The sequence below is a fragment of the Benincasa hispida genome, chromosome 5 (assembly GCF_009727055.1).
Source record: "Benincasa hispida cultivar B227 chromosome 5, ASM972705v1, whole genome shotgun sequence".
Taxonomy (NCBI): domain Eukaryota; kingdom Viridiplantae; phylum Streptophyta; class Magnoliopsida; order Cucurbitales; family Cucurbitaceae; genus Benincasa; species Benincasa hispida.
The window spans coordinates 61,457,335-61,479,075 of NC_052353.1; the positions used below are offsets into that span (position 1 = coordinate 61,457,335).

At 38.6% G+C, this 21,741-nt stretch overlaps 1 long non-coding RNA gene and 1 other non-coding gene across 2 annotated transcripts; both read left to right on the forward strand.

The window, feature by feature from the left end:
• The first annotated feature begins 13,211 nt into the window (after positions 1 to 13,211).
• Positions 13,212 to 13,318, forward strand: LOC120078834. Its single transcript, XR_005482115.1, has one exon. It is a non-coding gene; the product is annotated as a small nucleolar RNA R71 (small nucleolar RNA).
• Positions 13,319 to 20,080: 6,762 nt separating this feature from the next.
• LOC120077176 lies at positions 20,081 to 21,664 on the forward strand. Its single transcript, XR_005481741.1, has 2 exons — positions 20,081 to 20,394; positions 21,294 to 21,664. It is a non-coding gene; the product is annotated as an uncharacterized LOC120077176 (long non-coding RNA).
• The last annotated feature ends 77 nt before the right edge of the window (positions 21,665 to 21,741 follow it).

Consider the following 21,741-nt stretch of genomic DNA (forward strand, 5'->3'; position numbering starts at 1 on the left):
TTTTACCCTCAAGACATGAATCACACGGAGGTAGAATTGTCTTCTAACTGATTTAGAAGTCCATTTTTTACTAATCTCCCAATCCTATTAAGATTTATGTGTCCAAATTTTAAGTGTCAAAGATAGGCGCTAGGAGAAATTTTTCGTTTCAGTTGTTTTAAACATCTCTATATTTAAAATAGTTTTTGTTTCAGTTGGTTTTAACACATATAAGTTATTTTGAAGTTTAGCAGAACATATTTGAACACCTTTTTAACTAATGAACACTTCACTGATATCAAAACTAACTTTATACATATGTTCTATTAAACAGGAGATTGAAATTAAGTTCCTTTTCATGTATGGTACATTGATGCGTTGATTTATCATGCGATGTAAGGATGTGTGGATGCGATGATCATGAAAATTTTCCTAACAAAGCTCAAGTATAATCCTTCTTAGGGTCCTGGTAAGTCTAGGGTCGAACGTAGGGATTACTAAATAGATATGTGACGAACTCTCTTATCCTATTGCGATGGTGATTTAACTTAGATTTTCTAATGTGATGGAATTAGATGCGGAGCGATGAAAGGGTGGTATTGTAACAAGTATGTGATAAAGGGGTAGAGAAGAGATTTAGCTAGCATTTCTTAAGATTTTATACAAGTCATGCGATCATGCTATACACAAATATTAAACACTACAATTCTCAATGCATAATGCCATATTTCCTATTTCTAGGATGCATGCAATGTGTATGGAATGTAGCAAATAGAACTTATTTTTAAGTCTCTACTCTTGCTTATGTGATCTAATCCGACTATCTCAAGCTTAGATTCTGTCTTCAGACTACTCTCTCAAGTACTCCAAATGATGAATGAAGCATACATAAGACAAGATGATCGCATAAAGTGCATAGCTTAAGTCATGCCAGCTAAATACTTCTCAACCCATTCACAAATTTAGTTACTCATGCATGGTAGGGAGAGATTGATCATAAATTGAAATGAAGTTTTCACTTTTGCAAATAAAGTGTTGAGTACAAAACAATAAATGGTGTAAGAAGTATCGAGCCAGGTAAGCAATGTCTTGCTTCCTCTGGCTTTTACACTTCTCTTATCACTTCAACTCTTTTCCGAATGGTAGAATCTTGCTCTTGCAAGGGTTGGGTGTCTCTCCTTCGTGCTATTTTCGGCAACCTCTCGACCTCTTCGAAAATTAATTTCTTCTCAAGAATTCCCTTCCCTCGGCTTTGCGTTGCCTCCTCGCGCGCTCTTCTTTTGTTTTTGTAGCATTGGGTATTTCTAGACTTCTTAGGCAAAGCAGTTCTTCTCACTAATGATTGCATGGATGGGCAACATTAATTTCCATACCCTGTTGCGCCGTCTGATAATCACCAGAAGTTCAATGTATATGCAATGGTATGGTCTTTCAACGGTCGTCAACTGTATTTTCAAATTGACCGTTATCAGCTTTACGACCCATCATGTTTCATTATGTTGTTGCCTTTATGTGAGGTCTTGACACGATCAGCTTTGAGGCACCCTTGGATCGCAAACTCAATGCACCATCGCATTGTGCCCTTGGACTGCAAACTCAAGCACGCCATCTCATTGTACCTGTACAGAATAACACAATTTAACTGTTTTTATGCGATGAGCATCAGCGATCACAATTTTCTTTGTAATATTGCCTATTTTACCATTGCTTTCTCCCATTGTTCTAATAATTTGAGCTTTGATAACTTGTATTTCTACCAGTTATCACACCCCCAAATTTAAAACAATGCTTGCTCTCAAGCATAAACTAAAGATTTCTCAAAAATTCAATCGTCTTCACCCTGCCTAGGCTTCTCATGGTGCATTAATCAAATCACTGAACCAATGGCTTATTAATTTCTATCCTAATCTCTTTCTATAATATTTCTAACCTTTAGGGACCGCGAGCTTAATCTTCAAAAAAAATCTTTACTCATTTCCTAGGATATCGCATGATTTATTTCAAATTTTATCAAACTGAGGTGTTCAAGCGATTTCGGCCTTTGCATGATTCAGATATTCGTTTTGTGATCTTGCGCTGATCCGAGTGCCCACCCTTCGTTTTGACTTATCTCCATGGGTGTCATGCAGATATCCAACTAAGAGCGAGGCACTCTTTTCAATCAAAAATCATGCCCATCTCTTTATTTGACAGCAAAGTTGCGATCACTTAGCTTCTGCATTGATCACAATTCCCACCTTTGTTTTGGCTTGCCCCCACAGGTGTCATGTGGACATCCAACTACGAGTGGGATCCGATCTCAACATTAAAAAAAAAAAAAATTTAAAATTGAAATGAAGTTCTGAAAATAACGAGGATAAAAATAACACCCCTCAAATTTAACACGCAACAATGTCCTCATTGCTGAAGACGAAATAATTCATGTGATGGACTCAGAAAATTTTGTAAAAATAGTTTTGAAGTAAAGTTGGTAGACCACTAAATTTTAGAAATGTTTTATTAATCGATTGTCCTGAAATTAATCTAACGCTAGTTCATGTGATAAGAAAAGAAGCATATATTTCATCATTGAAGTCATAATGGGCAAAGGATGAATGCCCGACCAAATTAAGCAATAAAAAATTCATAATTGAGCCAAACAAGAGAGAATGCGATAGTAGAATTCAGTAATATTAAATTGAAAGTGAGAAGTATAAAAATTTAAATAAGATGAGGCAAGGAAGGACACAATCCCCAAATTTAATTTTTCGCCCGCGTCATTGTGATCGCATCCTTTCCTGTGATGGGCTGATATTGTGATTGCGATGGGCTGAATTTTTTTTTTTTTAAAATTGAAAACTCCACCGAGTGCATGTTTTAAGCCCATCGCATTACTTCGTCGCATTCGTTTATTGCAATAAAATGATGAAATCAAAAAAAATAGAAGTACGAAAAAAAGAGTTGACAATCATAAAAAGTAGTAAATATGCAGAAAGTAAAATAGATTCTTGAAAGAAAAACAAAAAGGATACTTAAAAGGATATACTTCATCTCAGATGAATGTATGTCGCTTATCATCGCAGGGACTGAGTGTTTCTTCTTTATTTTGGCTTACCCAAGTCAATGGAAGTTTTCTCGCGTTGGAAATCTCCTCCATGATACATCTTTACTTTTTGTCCATTCACTTTAAATGCGTTGGTCCCATCTTCGTTGGTCAATTCCACTACTCCATGCGGGAATACTTCCTTGATTATGAAAGGCCCGGACCAACATGACTTTAGTTTTCCAGGAAAGAGACGCGGCCTGGAGTTGAACAGTAATACCCTTTGACCAGCCTTAATGTTTTTCTCACACTTATCATGCCATCGCTTGGTGCGTTCTTTGTAAATTTTGGAATTCTCATACGCCTATAATCTCCACTCGTCCAACTCTAGTAGCTTAAGTTTTCTCTCTTCTCCTGCAGCCTTAAAATCAAAGTTAAGTTTCTTAACTGCCCACATCGCCTTATATTCCAGTTCCAATGGCAGATGACTAGCCTTTCCAAACACCAACGCATATGTCCTATGGGTGTTTTATAAGCAGTCCGATATGCCTACAGGCATCATCCAGTGTCATGGCCCAATCTTTCCGCGATGGGTTCACCAACTTCTCTAAGATTGACTTGATTTCTCTGTTAGAAACCTTTGCTTGTCCGTTTGTTTGGGGGTTATATGTGGTGGTGATCTTATGGTGGACATTATATTTGATCAACAGCTTATTAACAATGCGATTCACAAAGTGGGTCCCTCCGTCACTTATTATGGCACGTGGGGTGCCAAAATGAGTGAAGATATTTTTCTGCAAGAACTTAGAGACTGTTGTCGCATCATTTGCAATGCATGAAACAACTTCAATCCATTTGGAAACATAGTCGACAACCAATAGAATGTATTTATGACCATTTGACGGTGGAAATGGTCCCATGAAATCTATTCTCCATACGTCGAATAACTCCACCTCCAAAATGATGTTCATTGGCATTGCATTTTTTTCTAAAATGCTTCCAGTGCATTGGCACTTATCGCATTTCATGGAGTACTCTCGTGCGTCCTTAAACAGAGTGGGCCAGTAATACTCGCATTGCAAAACTTTTGTTGTTGTGTACTGTCCCTCAAAATGCCCTCCATAGGGTGATTCATAACATTGAAACAATATGCGATGGAAAGCAGATTCTAGAACACAGAGTCTCAATATCTAGTCTGGTCCCCTTTTGTAAAGATTCGAATCGTCCCAATAGTAAAATTTGCATTCATGAATGAGCCTTTTCTTTTCATAGGATGTGTAGTTTTCAGGGAATTGTTTGCAGACCAAGAAGTTGACAATATTTGCATACCAGGGTAGTTCTTCAATCTTAAGCAACTGCTCATTAGGAAATGAGGCGTTCACCTCTGACTATATGTGATCCACTTCTGGATTCTCTAATCGCGATAAATGGTCAGCGACCTGGTTCTCTGTTCCCTTTCAATCGAGATTATTTTCATATTAAATTCTTGGAGTAAGAGAACCCATCGGATTAGTCTAGGCTTCACATCTTTTTTGGTCATCAAATATCATATCGCAGAGTGGTCTGTGTGGACTATCACTTTTGACCCCAACAAGTAAGGTCTCAATTTTTCAATCGCAAAAATTATCGCTAAAAGTTCCTTCTCAGTCGTGGTGTAATTCGCCTACGTGGATTTTAATGTTCTGCTAGCATATGCGATGAGGTGTAACATTTTCTTTTCCATCGCAAAAATTTCCCCATCGCATATCCACTGGCATCGCACATCAGTTCGAATGGTTTACCCAATCGAGTGTGATCAGAATTGGCGCTGTAGTCAAAATGTCCGTAGTGTTTTAAATACAGTGAGGCAGTGTGAATCAAAATCAAAGGGTCTATCAGTTTCCAACAACGCATTCAAAGGTCGAGCGATTTTGGAAAAGTCCCTCACAAACCTTCTGTAAAACCCCGCGTGTCCTAGGAAACTCCTCAAAGCTTTCACATTCGCTGGAGGTGGAAGTTTTTCTTAGCTTCAATTTTTGCCTTGTCCACCTCTAACCCATTCCTTGAAACATTGTGCCCGAGCACAATTCCTTCTTTAACCATAAAATGACACTTTTCCCAATTAAACACCAGATTAATTTCATCACATCTTTTTAGTATTCCCTCCAGGTTTTGCAGACAAATTTCATATGTTTTCCATAGACTGAGAAGTCATCCCTAAAGATTTCAACTGAGTCTTCAAGGTACTCAGAGAAGATCGCCATCATACACCTTTGAAATATACTGGGAGCATTGCATAATCCAAAAGGCATGCAACGAAAGGCGAACATTCCATATGGACATGTGAACGTGGTATCTTCTTGATCCTTTAGTGCGATCATAATTTGGTTATAGCCTGCATACCCATCAAGGAAGCAGAAATAATCATTCCCCGCTAATCCGTCGAGCATTTGATCAATGAAAGGCAAAGGGAAATGATCTTTCTTTGTCGCCGCATTGAGTTTCTTGTAGTCCATATAAATCTGCCAACCCGTGACGGTCCTCATGGGGATCAATTTGTTGTTTGCATTAAGAACTACTATCATCCCACTCTTTTTGTGAACACACTGCACGGGGCTGACCCACGTGCTATCTGCGATAGGGTAGATAATTCCAGCATCTAACCATTTGATGATTTCTTTTTTGACAACCTCCTTCATCACAGGATTTAGTCTACGCTGAGGTTCTATTGACCCCTTCTGATTTTTCTTCAAGCCGAATTCAATGCATGCAATATGTCGGGCTAATACCTCTGATGCCTGCGAGCGTCCATCCAATTGCTCTAAGATATTTCTTTAGAACATTGGGCAACGCAGTTTCTTTTTCTTCAGGTAACGCAGAGGATATGATGACTGGTAAGGTTCCATTCTGGCCGAGAAATACGTACTTCAAGTAGGTTGGTAAAGTTTTTAATTCTAGTGTAGGTGGTTGCTCTAAAGAGGGCTTATGTGCTTTTCTTTCTTCATCCAAATTCAGCATTTCCTCATTCTTCAATATCTCTATTATCGCATGGCAAGTCTCTATAGATGCTATCGCATTCTCTCTTTCTTCATTCTCTTCCTTAGACTCCCAATTTTCAGCGCAAATGTGTTCATCATCGGAATCTGATAAGCCTTTCTCATCTAGGAACTTCATTGCATTGATAATATCTAACTTGAGCTTCCTTCCATTGATGCTCATTGTGATTTCTCCCTTGTGCACATCTATTTGATGAATGCGCCAGCTAAAGAGGATGCGATGATAAAATTATCAAAGTTAAAAATGAGATGCGAGAGTACAAAATTTCGAATAAACAAAGTCAAGGAAAGATACAACCCCCAAATTTGCTCTGTCGCCCACATCTTCTGTGATCGCATCTTTCTTTGTGGTGAACTTATTTCGTCGATTGCGATGGCGGAATGAACTAGTCGCGTTTTTCAGTTACGCGTAGCTCCACCGCAATCGTTTACAACAATCGTTGCTAAAAACATCGAGAGAGTAAAAAATATAAAAGACAGAGTTAACAAAAAAAAATCTCTCACTCTTTTTTTTTTTTAGAGTGATGGTGTAAAAAGGATATAAAAAGGTAGATAGAGTTCATGAAATGAAGTTGTAAAAGGATACTTCAAAAAGATTGTGTCCCTGATATATATTTTGACTCTTTTCCCATTGAATGCGTTGGTCCCGTCCTCACTAGATAACTCAACCGCTCCATGCGGGAATACCTCTTTGATTATAAATGGACCAGACCATCGTGATTTTAATTTTCCGGGAAAAAGTCGTAGCCGATAATTGTATAACAAGACTTTTTATCCAACTTGGAGATTCTTCTCGCATAGTTGTTTGTCATGCCAATGTTTTGCGCGTTCCTTGTAGATTTTGGCATTCTCATATGCTTGAGTTCTCCATTCGTCAAGCTCGACCAACTGAAGTTTTTGTGCCTCCCCTGCAGCCTTCAAATCAAAATTGAGCTTTTTCACTGCCCAAATTGCTTTATGCTCCAATTCAAGCGATAAGTGGCATGCATTTCCAAACACCAGCGCATATAGAGACATGCCTATAGGTGTTTTATAGGCAGTTCGGTATGCCCACAAGGCATCGTCCAGCTTCATTGCCCAATCTTTGTGTGAAGGCTTCACAACCTTCCCTAAGATCGGCTTGATTTCCCTATTGGATACTTCAGCTTGGCCGTTTGTCTGTGGATGGTATGCGGTGGCGACCTTATGGTGGATATTATACTTGAGCAGCAATTTTTTAATGATGTCATTAACAAAGTGGGAGCCTTCATCACTTATTATGCCACATGGGGTGCCAAAACGAGTGAAGATATTTTTCCGCAAGAACTTGGAGACTACCGCCGCATCGCATGTGCGCATGATACCGCTTCAAGCCATTTGAAAACATAATCGACGGCCAATTCTAAGATAATATTCATCGGCATAATGTCCACCATAAGATCACCACCACATATAACCCCCAAACAAACGGACAAGCAAAGGTTTCTAACAGAGAAATCAAGTCAATCTTAGAGAAGTTGGTGAACCCATCGCGGAAAGATTGGGCCATGACACTGGATGATGCCTTGTAGGCATATCGGACTGCTTATAAAACACCCATAGGACATATGCGTTGGTGTTTGGAAAGGCTAGTCATCTGCCATTGGAACTGAAATATAAGGCAATGTGGGCAGTTAAGAAACTTAACTTTGATTTTAAGGCGAAAGTGACCCCATAAAGTCTATGCCCCATATGTCTAATAGCTCCAATTCTAAGATAATATTCATCGGCATCGCATTCTTCCATGAAATGTTGCCTGTGCGTTGGTACCGATCGCATTTCATTGAATAGTCTCTTGCGTCCTTAAATAAAGTTGGCCAAAAATATCCACTTTGTAACACCTTTACTGCAGTGTGTTGGCCTCCAAAATGTCCACCATATGGTGAGTCATGGCATTGGGATAATATGCCCTAGTGAGCAGCTTCTGGTACACATAGGCGAAAAATCTGGTCTGACCCTCTTTTGTAAAGATTTGGCTCGTCCCAATAATATGATTTACATTCATGTCTGAGCTGCCTCTTTTGATGGGCTGTGTAGTTCTCAGGAAATTGTTCACAAACTAGAAAATTGACCACGTCCGCATACCATGGTAGCTCTTTAATTTATAACAGTTGCTCATCTGGGAAAGTTGCGTTCACCTACAACTGGTTGCGGTCGACTTCCGGATTTTCTAATCTTGATAAATGGTCTGAAACTTGGTTGTCCGTCCCCTTGTGATCAGTGATTTCCATGTTGAATTCTTGAAGGAGGAGAACCCATCAAATCAACCTTGGCTTTATATCTTTCTTTATCATTAAATATTTGATTGTCGAGTGGTCGGTATGAACGATCACTTTAGATCCCAGCAAGTAAGTTCTGAATTTTTCCAGCACAAAGATCACTATAAGAAGTTCTTTTTCAGTGGTAGTATAATTTGTTTGGGCAGGGTTCAAGGTTCTACTCGCATATGCGATGGGGTGTAGCATTGTTTTCTTTTTTTGCACTAGCACCGCCCCCATCGCATAACTGCTAGCATCGCACATCAGTTCAAAGGGTTGTGTTTAGTCCGGTGCGATCAACACAGGTGCGGTTATTAATGCGTTCTTCAGTATCTTGAATGTGTTGAGGCATTGTTCATCAAAGTCAAATGTTCTCTTGGCCTCCAGCAATTGCCACTCAATGGTCGCGCAATCTTCGAAAAGTTCTTCACAAAACGTCAATAAAATCTTGCATGCCCTAGGAAGCTCCTGACAACCTTTACATTTGCTGGAGGTGGAAGCTTTTCAATGGCCTCAATCTTCACCTTATCCACCTCAAGCTCGTCCTTGGAGACTTTGTGCCTGAGCACAATACCTTCCTTCATCATTAAGTGGCACTTCTCCCAATTCAGCACAAGGTTCGTCTCTTCACATCTTCTCAGTATCTTCTCACAATTGTTTAGACAGACTTCATATGTTTGCCCGTACACGAGAAGTTGTAGGTTACTACGAATGCGATCGCATCCTCTCTTTCTTCCTCATCTTCAGACTTTTCTTCTTCATAACAGTTGGGTTCATTGTCGGAATCTGTTAGGTCTTCTTCTTCCGAATACTTCATGGCTCTAATAATGTCAAACCTAAGCTTCCTTCCATTCACACTCAATGTGATCTCTCCCTTGTACACATCAATCTGAGCATGACCAGTGGATAAAAATGGCCATCCCAAAATGATGGGTACATCCTTGTCCGCTTCATAATCGAGGATGATGAAGTCTGCCGGTAAGATAAATTTGTCAATCGAGACCAGAACATCCTTCACCTTCCCTTCTGGATGAACAAGGGACCTATCAGCTAGCTGGAGAGTCACCGTCGTGGTCGCCAGCTGTCCTACATTCAACTGTTTAAAAATTGAAAGGGGCATTAAGTTAATATTGGCTCTGAGATCGCAAAGCACTTGACCAATATATAACCCTCCAATTGAGCACGGTATTGTGAAACTTCTGAGGTCGTGCATTTTCGATGGAATAATGGTTTTTTCCCTTTGCGTTGACGCCACCGTAGTGAACTTACTTGTGCTTCTTTTCTTCGTCACCATATCCTTCAGAAACTTCGCATATTTTGGCATTTGTTCAATCGCTTCAGTGAAAGGGATGTTGATATGTAACTATTTCAGCATGTCCATGAAGCGATGATACTGCATTTCATCATTTTTCTTCTTTTTAAGTCTCTGAGGAAATGGTGTCAGCTGTATTTTCACGGTTCCCTGTTCCATAGCTGTCTCTTATACACATCTAGATGTGTATAAGAGACAGCTTCTGTTCTTTTGGTTCCTCTTGAGTCAACGGGGTCTGGGATTCCATCAACCCTAGGATAGTCCGGCTTGGCTCCTTCTTTTCTTCTGCAACTATCTTTCCGCTTTGCAAAGTCACAACTTGACATTGCTCCTTTCCCGTACTCCCTGGGTTGCTGTCTCTTATACACATCTAGATGTGTATAAGAGACAGGTAAACAGATTGTGGATTCCTTGGACACTCTTCAATTAGATAGGCTTCTCCGAAAATGGCACAACTTGCGTTTGTTTGATCGATTGCGTTGACCTGGCCCCTATGCGTTCCTGGGTTGTTTATTGTGATTCCTACTATTAGATTCATCATCGCATTCATTTGGTTTTGTCAGAATGCGATGGCCCCATTACTTGCGTCACTATCTTTAATTCTCAGTCTTTGATCGTTTTCCCTCTAGTCTTCATGATTCTTCAAAATGCGATCAAGAATGTTTTTAGCCTCTCAAATATCTTGTCGAGTAGACCTCCAGCTGCTACCGCATTGGAAGCCGTCTGCGATGCAGGGTTCAAACCATGATAAAAGATTTCCATTTAGAGACAATCAGGTAAGCCATTATGCAGACAATCTCGCACCAGTCTTTTAAACCTCGCCCATACGTCACTAAGCGATTCGTAAATATCTTGTTCAAAATTAGTAATTGGTTTCCTCCTTCTTGCGTTCTCTGTCAGGGGGAAGTACTTCTTCATTAACTTTTCAACTACTTGTTCCCAAGACGTAATCTCCCCTGGTTCGAGAGAATAGGCCCATTTTCTTGCTTGGTCACACAGCGAAAATGGAACAGCGTTAGTCGAACCTCCTCAGCTGAGATGTTTGGGAAACAAAAGTATTGCAGATTTCAATAAAACTCCAGAGATGGGCGTACGGATCCTCGCCACACTTACCGTCAAACTGTCTGGTAGTTTAAATCATCTGCAGCATAATCGGTTTCATCACGAACCTCGATCCGTCCAAGGTTAGTCTCATGATTCCTGGGGAGAAATCATAGAGGTTGGGCGACGCAAGTCCCGAATGGGCCTATTGCGATCGTTTGCCAAGGGAATGGGGTTCAACATGATATTATTTGCATTTGTTGCTCTATCTTCCGGTTGCTCCACCATGTTGGGATTTCTTTCTTGCTGTTGTCGGCGGCTGTTTCTTCTTCTTCTTCAAAAAGTTCTCTCAATCTCTGGGTCGTAGTTGGGCTCAAGAACTTGTCCTTCGCTCATACGACGCCCATTTCTTCCCTTACCAAAGGAGAGGCAGTTCACAGAGATAGAAAGCTGCAAAGAAAATCAAAAAGTAACCGTTAGCACAATATGTACTGTCGTAGTCCCCGGCAACAGCGCCAAAAAATTGATGCATTGTGAATATGATGAAATAATGGTGTATATTGCACTGGTGGTGTATGCGTTGCACATGTAAGTTTTCCTAGTAAAATCCAAGTATAAATCCTACTAGGTTTCCTGGCAAGTCCATGGTCGAACACAAGGACTACTGAGATATTATACGTTGGTGAATTTTTTATTCCTTTACGGTGACAAAAACAATAAGTTGGTTGGTATGTTGTTTAAAATATAAATCCTATGCGGCGAAACTGAGTAAAGAGTTAATAACAGCGAAAGTTACAATGAGTATGTGGGGAACGGGTTGAGAAGAGATTTAGCTAACATTTCCTAAGATTGCATTCAAGTCATGCGTTCATGCTACACGCACACAACAGCATGTCATCTCTCAATGCAAATGTCGTAGTTCCTAATTTTAGGACGTATGCGATGTATACACTAATGTCTATAGGACTTATGTCTAAGCCTCTATTCTTGTCTATGCGATGATGAATGATACACACATATACAAGGCAACCGCATACTATCATATCCTATTTCTAGGGTGCATGTGATGCATGATAGCAAACAGAACTTATCTCTAAGCTTCTATCTCTTGCTTATGCGGTTCTAATCTGACTTTCTCAAGCCTAGATTCTAACTTAACTCTCTCAAGTCTAGATTCTTTCTTTAGACTACTCTCTCAAGTATCTCTAAAGGATGATAGACGCATACATAAGACAAGATGATCGCATAAAATGAAGATCTTAGGTCATGCTAGCTAAGTGCTTCTCAACCCATTCGAAATTTTAGTTACTCATGTGTATTGTGAAGAGATTGAACAGATGTAGAGGTGCAAATTCCATTTTATAAATAAAATCAGAATACAGAACAACAATGGAAAGTAGGGATAGGGAGCCAGGTAGCAATGTCTTGCTTCCCGAGGCTTTTACACTGTGTTTTACTCTACTCTGCCCAAAAGAATGTTCTTGCTTTCGCAAGAGTCAGCCCTCTCTCCGTTCTCAGCACTTTCTGGCAATCTCTCGAGCTAACTAGGAATGATCTTTCGGTGTCTTCTCTCTTCACTCGCCTCCGCCTTCTAAGTATAAGAATTATAGACTAACGGCTATCTATGATCTATCTCTATGTATATGGCGAACTATATATATTACAAACTCCAAAATTTTGAACTCCCGAACTCCTTTAACGAAGGTGGCCTTTGGTATTTATAGAGCTTCAGGGTGAAGAGATTTTCTCTCAAATGATTGCAATGATGGGAGGTCATTAAATCTTTATCTGATGCGCCGATTAATGGTCACCAAAAAGTTGAATGTACTTGCTACAGTATGTCATTAACGGCTTGTCAACTAAATTCGGATTCGACCGTCATCAGCTTTCTGTCCCATCATGATTTATTAAGCTTTCACCTTGATGCGCCGTCATTATGCGGCCACCTTCTTGAGCAGATCTTTGCGAGCGCATACGATTGCATAGCTTTGCGATCGCAATCTTCTAATGCGCTCGGGCGCCAAATTCCTTGGATCACAATTTGCTTTACGCCAACGCATTTTCCTGCACAAAATACGTAATTTAGCTGCTATAATGTGATGGGTGCATGCGATCACAATGTTCTCAACTTAATGTTTTTGGACACGATTTTGAATTTTTTTTACTGTCGCATTCCCACATTGTTTTATATCTTTGTGTTGTAATAACGTGCATTTCTGCCCGTTATCACTTGTTTGCTCTATCGCATTGACTTGCCCATTTTGAGTTCCTGAATTGTTTATTGATGCCTTGCAACAAGTTTATCATCACATTCATCTGATTATGTAATGATGTGATGGCACCATTACTCGCATTACCTTCTCTGGGTTTCGTTCTTTGATCGCTTTCTTGCTAATCTTCGTGGTTTTTCGAGATGCAATCAAGAATATTCTTTGCTACATCATATGTTTTGTCCAGCAGACCTTCTGCAGCTGCCGCATTGGCAACTGTCTGCGATGCACAATTGAGTCCATGATAAAAAAATCTCCATTTGGAGGCAATCCAGTAATCCATTGTATGGACAGTCGCGTACTAGTTTCTTGAATCTCGCCCATGCGTCACTGAGTGATTCATCTTCTTTTTGTTCAAAATTGGTGATCAATTTCCTCCTTCTGGCATTTTCTGTGGGAGGGAAATACTTCTTCATAAACTTCTCCACAACTAGCTCCCATGACGTTATCTCTCCTAGTTTGAAAGAGTAAGCCCATTTTCTTGCTTTATCGCATAGTGAAAATGGAAATAATGTGAATCGAACCTCTCTTGGGAAATATTAGGGAACACAAAAATGTTGCAAATTTAAAAAGAAGCTTCGTAGATGGGCGTGCGGATCTTCACCACGCCGTCCTCTAAATTATCATGCTGTTTGTATCATTTGTAACATTACTAGCTTCATCTCAAACCTTGATCCATCAAATGCTGGTCTCATGATTCCTAGGAAGAAATCATACAAGTTTGGTGACGCATAGTCCCGGATGGGTCTATTGCGATCATTTGCCAATAGGATAGAATTTGCCATCATGTTGTTTTCATTTGCTACTCGTTCCTCAGGTTGTTCAGCTATTCTGTGAACTTTTCTTTGTCGTTTACATCTGTTTCTCTGCCTTTTGCGAAAAGTTCTTTCGATCTCTAGGTCATACTTGAGTTTAGGAGTATTTCCTTCGCTCATACAACGTTTGCTTCTTCCTTCATAGGTGGAATGGCAATACAACAAAGGTCAAAAGCTACAAAGATCAAAGAGGTTTGATGTTAGCACAATCTATACCGTAATCCCCGACAACAACGCCAAAAACTTGATGCTTGATTTATCATGTGATGTAAGGATGTGTGGATGCAATGATCATGCAAGTTTTCCTAACAAAGCCCAAGTATAAGCTTCTTAGGGTCCTGGTAAGTCTAGGGTCGAACACAGGGATTACAAAATAGATATGCGATGGGCTCTCTTATCCTATTGCGATGGTGATAAAGAAGTAGATGGTGATTTAACTTAGATTTTCTAATGCAATAGAATTAGATGCGGAGCGATGAAAGGGTGGTGTTGTAACAAGTATGCAATAAAGGGGTTGAGAAGATATTTAGCTAGCATTTCTTAAGATTTTGTATAAGTCATGCGATCATGCTATACACAAATATTAAGCACTACATTTCTCAATGCATAATGCCACATTTCCTATTTCTAGGATGCATGCAATGTGTATGGAATGTAGCAGATAAAACTTATTTCTAAGTCTACTCTTGCTTATGCGATCTAATCCGACTCTCTCAAGCCTAGATTCTGTCTTCAGACTACTCTCTCAAGTACTCCAAATGATGATTGAAGCATACATAAGACAAGATGATCACATAAAGTTAGCTTAAGTCATGCCAGCTAAGTACTTCTCAACCCATTCACAAATGTAGTTATTCATGCATGGTGGAGAGGGACTGATCATAAATTGAAATGAAGTTTGCATTTTTGCAAATAGAGTGTTGAGTACAAAACAATAAATGGTGTAAGAAGTATCGAGCCAGGTAAGCAATGTCTTGCTTTCTCTGGCTTTTACACTACTCTTATCACTTCAACTCTTTCCCAAATGGTAGAATCTTGCTCTCGCAAGGGTTGGGTGCCTCTCCTTCGTGCTAGTTCCGGCATCCTCTCGACCTTTCCGAAAATTAATTTCTTCTCAAGAATTCCCTTCCCTCGGCTTCGCATTGCCTCCTCGCGCGCTCTTCTTTTGGTTTTGTAGCATTGGGTATTTATAGACTTCTTAGGCAAAGCAGTTCTTCTCACTAATGATTGCGTGGATGGGCAGCATTAATTTCCATACCCTATTGTGTCGTCTGATAATCACCAGAAGTTTAATGTATTTGCAACGGTATGGTCTTTCAACGGTCATCAACTGTATTTTCAAATTGACCGTTATCAGTTTTATGTCCCATCATGTTTCATTATGTTATCGCCTTTATTTGAGATCTTTACCCGATCATCTTTGAGGTACCCTTGGATCGCAAACTCAAACGCGCCATCGCATTGTGCCCTTGGATCGCAAACTCAAGTGCGCTATCACATTGCACATAATAACGCAATTTAACTGTTTTTATGCGATGAGCATCAACTATCGCAATTTTCTTTTAGTTTGTCGCATTCAATTGTAATATTGCCTATTTTACCATCGCTTTCTTCCATTGTTTTAATAATTTGAGCTTTAATAACTTGTATTTCTACTAGTTATCATACATAATATATATTTTCCAACAAAATGTAAGAATCTACAAAAAATAATTTTAGATCTCCCACTGCACGAGCCGAAATAACTTCACATATTCCCAACTTGGAAGTCATCTCGTTCTCCGTCATTGCCTCTAGAAACTAGTTTCCTGAATGAAAGTTCAAATATGGTTAGCGGCGCCTGAATATAGTATCCAGGCCAAATGAGAACTTTCCACTAAACATATTTCAATTACAAGTAAATCAAATTTATCTTGGTTTGCCTTTTTAGCCTTCTTTTCAGTAAAATATTGTTGGGTTTTATGTCCTAAACTCGTGGTTTGTAAACAATAAAACTTATTCTGAAAATTCAATAAATTGTTATTGAATATATGAATTTCTTATTTCGTTTTAAAAATAAATCCAATAAACTAAAAAGATCCATGACTATTAAATGAGTACTTGAACTTTATGTAAAGATATAAAAATGGATCAGGTTCGAGTAAATAGTCAAAATGATCTATATATATGAATGAGGTTAGGTGCCTTATTTTGGTAACACTATTGGATGCATCCCACTCTGTAGTTGTAAAGTGCTACAAACGATGTGATCCTAATTCGTATATGTTATGACATGAAGAATGAAGGCGTCATGTGCAATGGGTTTGTACAAGATCGAACCACGAAATCAGTCACTCTTACTTTATAACGTTGTTTACTGTTTAAGACTGACTATTTCAAAGCGATGACCTAGGTAACTTGACCTTATTCCTAAGCTAACTATGAACTCCTGTTTATTCGGGATTATCCTTAGATTTTCATAGGTGAGGGTTGGCTCAACAGCGCCGACTCAATAAACCTCCATTTCAGGGGTAAGACTGGGTAGATAACTGGGGACATAGGGTGCAAGATGGAATTCATTCTTACCCCCTTTCAAGGATAGTAGAGAGGTTGTTCCCTTAAGTGCTAACTCTGGGTCTTGAACAAGAGGCCTCACCCTCTCATTGGCCCGAGAGGGACTCGGATTGCTGATCGGATCACAAACCAATTGTTCATTAGAGGATCAGTGGACTTAAGAAACAAGAGGCAATCTTGGGGGTAAAACAGACATTTGACCCAGTCATTATTACGAACAACTTGTGAAGGGTTAACTTACTAATCATGATTATATCAAGTGGACATAATATATCTACAGTAAGGGGAGTGCAATTATGGGCTTTAGTGGAGTGACCCATTTGTTAACGAGGTTAATTCGGTGTATAGAGTTTAGCCAATTAATCTCAGATCATTGAAGCCCATGATCTATAGGTCCACAAGGTCCCCCTACTAGCTCGTAAATGGATTAGCATTAGAGTAGCGTGATAAGTTAATTTGAAACGTTCAAATTAGAAATAAGGGAATTAGTAATTATATGAAATATAATTACGCGTTTAATTTTGCAATTAAATGGAATTGAAGAATCAATATTTAAATATGATTTAGATATTAAATTCATGAATAAGGATTCATGAAGGCGGAATTTGTGTAAAATTATTTAATATTTGATATTAAATTAATTAGAATTAATTAAATTATTTAATTAATTATTTATTATTAATTTTATTAAAATTAATTTTCTAAAATTAATAAAGTTTTTAATTTTGAAATTAAAATTGATTTTGGAAATCAATTTGAAATTGGAAAAGTTTGGAAAACGCAAAATGGAAAAGTTGAATTTCTCCACTCACCTTCATCAAGTAGCTCACTCAAAATCCACTTGATTTTGCTTCAATCTTCTAAGCATGAGTTGCACCTCATGCAGCCTTCTTCTATGCATGATTGTCCTGCAATAAATAGAGAAGATGGAAGTGAAAATCGGGTATGCAAAAGTTGATGAACTTGCTGAAGTTTTGTTGAAAACTTGTAAGGTTGAGGAAGTGTTCTTCGAGTTGCATCAGTGAGCTTCTTCTCCAAATTCCCTTCATTCAAGTTTATTTTGAGTCCCACAACTCAAAGGCTCCAAGAGAATAGTAGGGAAGACCTTGAGACGGTTCACAAGAAGATTTGGAGAAGATTTGCAGCTGAATTCGAGTTTCAAGAGGTTCTACAAAGGTATGTTTTGAAACTCTCTTATTATTGTATGAGCATGCTTTATTTTTAGCCAAAATAAATGAATTAGAATGATTATTGATCTTTGTTGCTTCCGTTGCATGCTGATATACTCCTACAATTGGTATCAGAACATGATCTAAGCATTCAATTTGGTTTAATTTTGGTATGGTGGGTGTTTTTTCATGATATATATGAAAATGGTGCACTGATATGGTTTTCTGAGATTTGGCATTTAAGTTCTCTTTGATTCCTTATTAAATTTGTAATTGGCTCTTGTATGATGAGCTTATATGTGTGCTCAAGAGTCTGTAATTTATTTGGAGTCAATAGCGTTGAAATTAAGTTATAATTGAAGAAAGAAGTGAAGAAGTTTGAGCTGTAGATTTCAGATCGTGAGCTTCTGCCCAGGTATCGTTGCAACGCTGCCCTTGAGCATTGCAACCCTACTCATAATTCCAGCAAGATTTGGTGATCGAGCAGTGAGATTTGACCAAGTTTCAAGCGAGATTTCATTTCGAGCGAGATTCTGATGGAATTTCGGGCGAGATTTCAAGTTCAAGAAAGATTTTGAATCGAGTTCAAGCGAGATTTCAAGCTGATCATGCCAGAGATATCCAGTTACCAGGCTGGAAGGATTGCATTATTATTGTGTGATGATAATGCAAGATCTGGAACTGCTGCTCTCTCACAGTATGGGACTCGAATTGGGTTATCTTTGAAAATCATTAGGATTACTAAGCTAATATTGTATAATAGTATAAATCTTTGTAACTGTTCATAAAAATTAATTAAGTTTCGTACATATTAGCCATTTGTGAATTGGTATAAGTTGGGCAGTTGGTATCACAAGGGTGGTATCAGCTGTCTTCACATCTTCTTTCGGGTCTAGGAGACAAGGCTTAGGAGGGGGTGTGATAGAACAAGAGTGAGAAGCTTCAGAGACACGACTTTCGGTATATATACCTTCACTTTTCAAATTCATTTAAAACGATTAGGTTTGCTGGCGAGAATCGAGGACGAAAAGGAGTATCAAGAACGGGAATCGGGAACAAGGAATTGGAACGAGATCAGGAAGTGTGTAGTTTGACGTGGATCAAGATTGAGGAATGGGAAGCGTGGAGTTGGACTGCTGATTGGGATTGGGGATCGATAAAAGAGAACGGAGAACGAGATCGAGAATTGAGGCTAGGACGCTGGGGCCAATCAAATGCATCTTCGGGGGCAATGGGTAATTTCACGAGCGAATGATGTAAGCAAAAAACCAAATTTCAATAATTTCTCCAATGTGGATCATTTTTCAATTGGGCCCCAAAATAGACCATCCGTACAAAATGGGCCATCTTTGGAGGATATGCTGCATTTATTTGAAACCAATCGGGTTGGAATAAATTTAGTTGACAATTGACGATGGTGTTTAGTTCGCCTCTGTTTAGTTTCTATTAAGTCTAGTCTTGCCCATCCAATCCAGCGGTTAAAGATTGGCATTACTTCCCTTTACACAACCAAGAAAATTTTGACAGTGCCAATTTTTAACTCAACGTATGAGATGAAACTAGAAGATGGAAAATGGAACCACGAGTAAACTTGTGCGTTTCATTAGAATAGGAGGAGCTTATTTTATCCATGAGGGAGTAAGAACTGTGGTAAATTCCAAACCTATTGATACATGAACTTAGCAACAGCATTTCTGTGTACAAATGCATTTATCACCCGCGCAAAACCCATCATCCCACCCCTCTTCATAAAAACAAACCCTACCGCATTCCTCAGCTGAATTGCACGTTCCCTGAAACGCCGTGCTCGGTTTATAACAAGTCAGCCCCTCCGTCTGCACCACCATCCAGCCTGCAACAGTATGATACCAATGTCACTATAGAGGGAGAGGGAATTAATAAATACAAGTTCATGTGCATACTCCAATCAGATTCTCCATAAGTTTTATAATTCATACGTAGTTGTTGAAAATTCCCATTTGAGTATCATGTATCTACTTAAAAACTTATAATCCGAATCCTTTTTTCTTTTTCCTGACAGAAAAAAAGATCAAAGCAAAAAAAAGTTTTGCTGAATGATCTATAAAATAAACAAAAAACAATACAGTTCGATTCTTTGATTAGTAATACTTATCAATCTAAATTAGCTCTCCAGTGTCCTAAGGCATAAACCATGGACAAGCAGGAGGATGGAATTACCAGAAGCAAGGGCTAGGAAGATGAACACCACAGCTGTGAGCTTTCTCAATCCTTCTCCCGCCATTCCTTTATCTCTTCACTTTCACTACACTTGAATACTTGGATGTCGGTTCCCCCTGTCTCTTATACACATCTAGATGTGTATAAGAGACAGCAATTAAACAACTAAGAACAAAGGTGAAAAAAAAAAAAAAAAAAAAAAAAAAAAAAAAAAAAAAAACCTCAGCTTCTCTTGTTGCACCATTGCATGGAGGTTAGAAGATCATTTCTAACCATAAGGGAAATCAACAAGCTCAACGAAGGTAAAAAAGTATTTAATTGATTATTGTAAGAGTAACTGTTTCTATCTAAATACAAGTGTTATAAATTCCCTGTTAATTATTTTTCATAATCTGCATAAAAGGTATGAAAATGAAGTTTTGGATACATTTTTAGACAGGACAATTGAATTACGTTGATATATATTTTGGCAGGCAAAATTTGGACTCATTAATAAATGATACATGTATTTAGAGTCTGGGGACATATGGTCTCAACTATTAAAGTTTGCCAGTGTAAGGAAAAAAACGTATCTATTTTTCTTCAGCATCAGTATATAAAACAAAACAGCGAAAAACGATTACAGAACAGGTTGTAGCATCCAAACAATCTGAGTGTTCTTCGAGCCAGATTTCTGTAACTTGGAATATCTTAGTGTGCGACCAGCTATTTCTTTTTTTTACGGTTAGTAGAATGGAACTCAATGTGCAAAACAAAGCATATCTATTTTCCCTTTCGTTATGTTAATTTTTGTTCTTGTTTTTTTCTTCCACCCAAAAAACTTTGATTGTACTCATGATTTGGATATTTGCTATTTTGCTGCTACTTTCACTGCCTCGATTGTCAGACTCCAAAGTCACACCATCCGTTTATTATACTAAAGTGAGTAAAAAAGAGAAGTCAAGCTAAGCATTGTTCAACTGGTAATCAAATGAAGACTGTTTGGAGTAACTTTTTAAGTGCTTAAAAGTATGTATTTTTTTTCACTTAAAAAAAAAAAAAACACTTTTTGAAGTGGGTAAAAGTCTTTCTAAACATGCTATACACCTCTTCATCTGTGGTGTAATATTGTGAAGCTGTTAATTGAAATAAAACTACATCAAGTTATTCATTGGAATGGAGTGTGGTCAATTCCAAATCCAGCCATACAGAGTGTGGACAAGGCTGGGTACAAATGCATGAATCATCCGAACAAAATCAGTGGTGCCGCAACTCAAAATAGCGAGCTCTAGTACATGCGTCAGCCGAAATACACAGTCCCCTAAACGTTGCCCTCTCTCTCTGTTGCTACCATGTTGCTCCTTACGTCTGCACCGCCATCCCTCTTGTTCGAACACAAATTCTATTCAAACAAAACCCTAAATCCTTAGGACCAATTGCTCTCTCTATATACATTTTTTGGGTTGGTAAATTAAAATTTTAGTTGAACATGAGGTTTTTCATCTCTTTCAAACTTTTAAAGACACTTAATACTTCATAAACACTTTTGAAAGTTTGGGACTAAATAGATACAAATTTCAAAGTTGATAGAACCAAACGTGTAATTTTAACTTTTTTTTCCCTTCTCAAAAATCTTTAAACAGGAAACAATGAACGAGCAGGATCAAGTACCAGAAAGAAGGGCAAGAAAGATGAGGAGCAGGACTGTGAGCTTTCTTAATTGGTCTCCCACCATGCGTTGTTTCTTCCTTACCTTAGCGGCTTAGCCCTCACTTCACTTCAACCCCGACGAATATACATAGCCTTGATGCCCGATTTTATACAGTTGGGAAAAGCCACCCTTTTAATATTTCCTTCCAAATCTGACGTTGTTCTCTCTGTTTTGTTAGGAAAGGACAGCCATGCTTTGGCTATCATGACTAAATAGTTATGTTTCTGTTCCAGGCCTACGTCATTCGGGGGGTAATAAAAGCACTCAAATCTGTGGGCTCCATTTTAAAAAAAAAAAAAAAAATCTTTATATTTACGACTCTATATTAAATGCTTACACTTGAATTTTCTAAAACATTTGTATTAATTTTCCTACCTTTT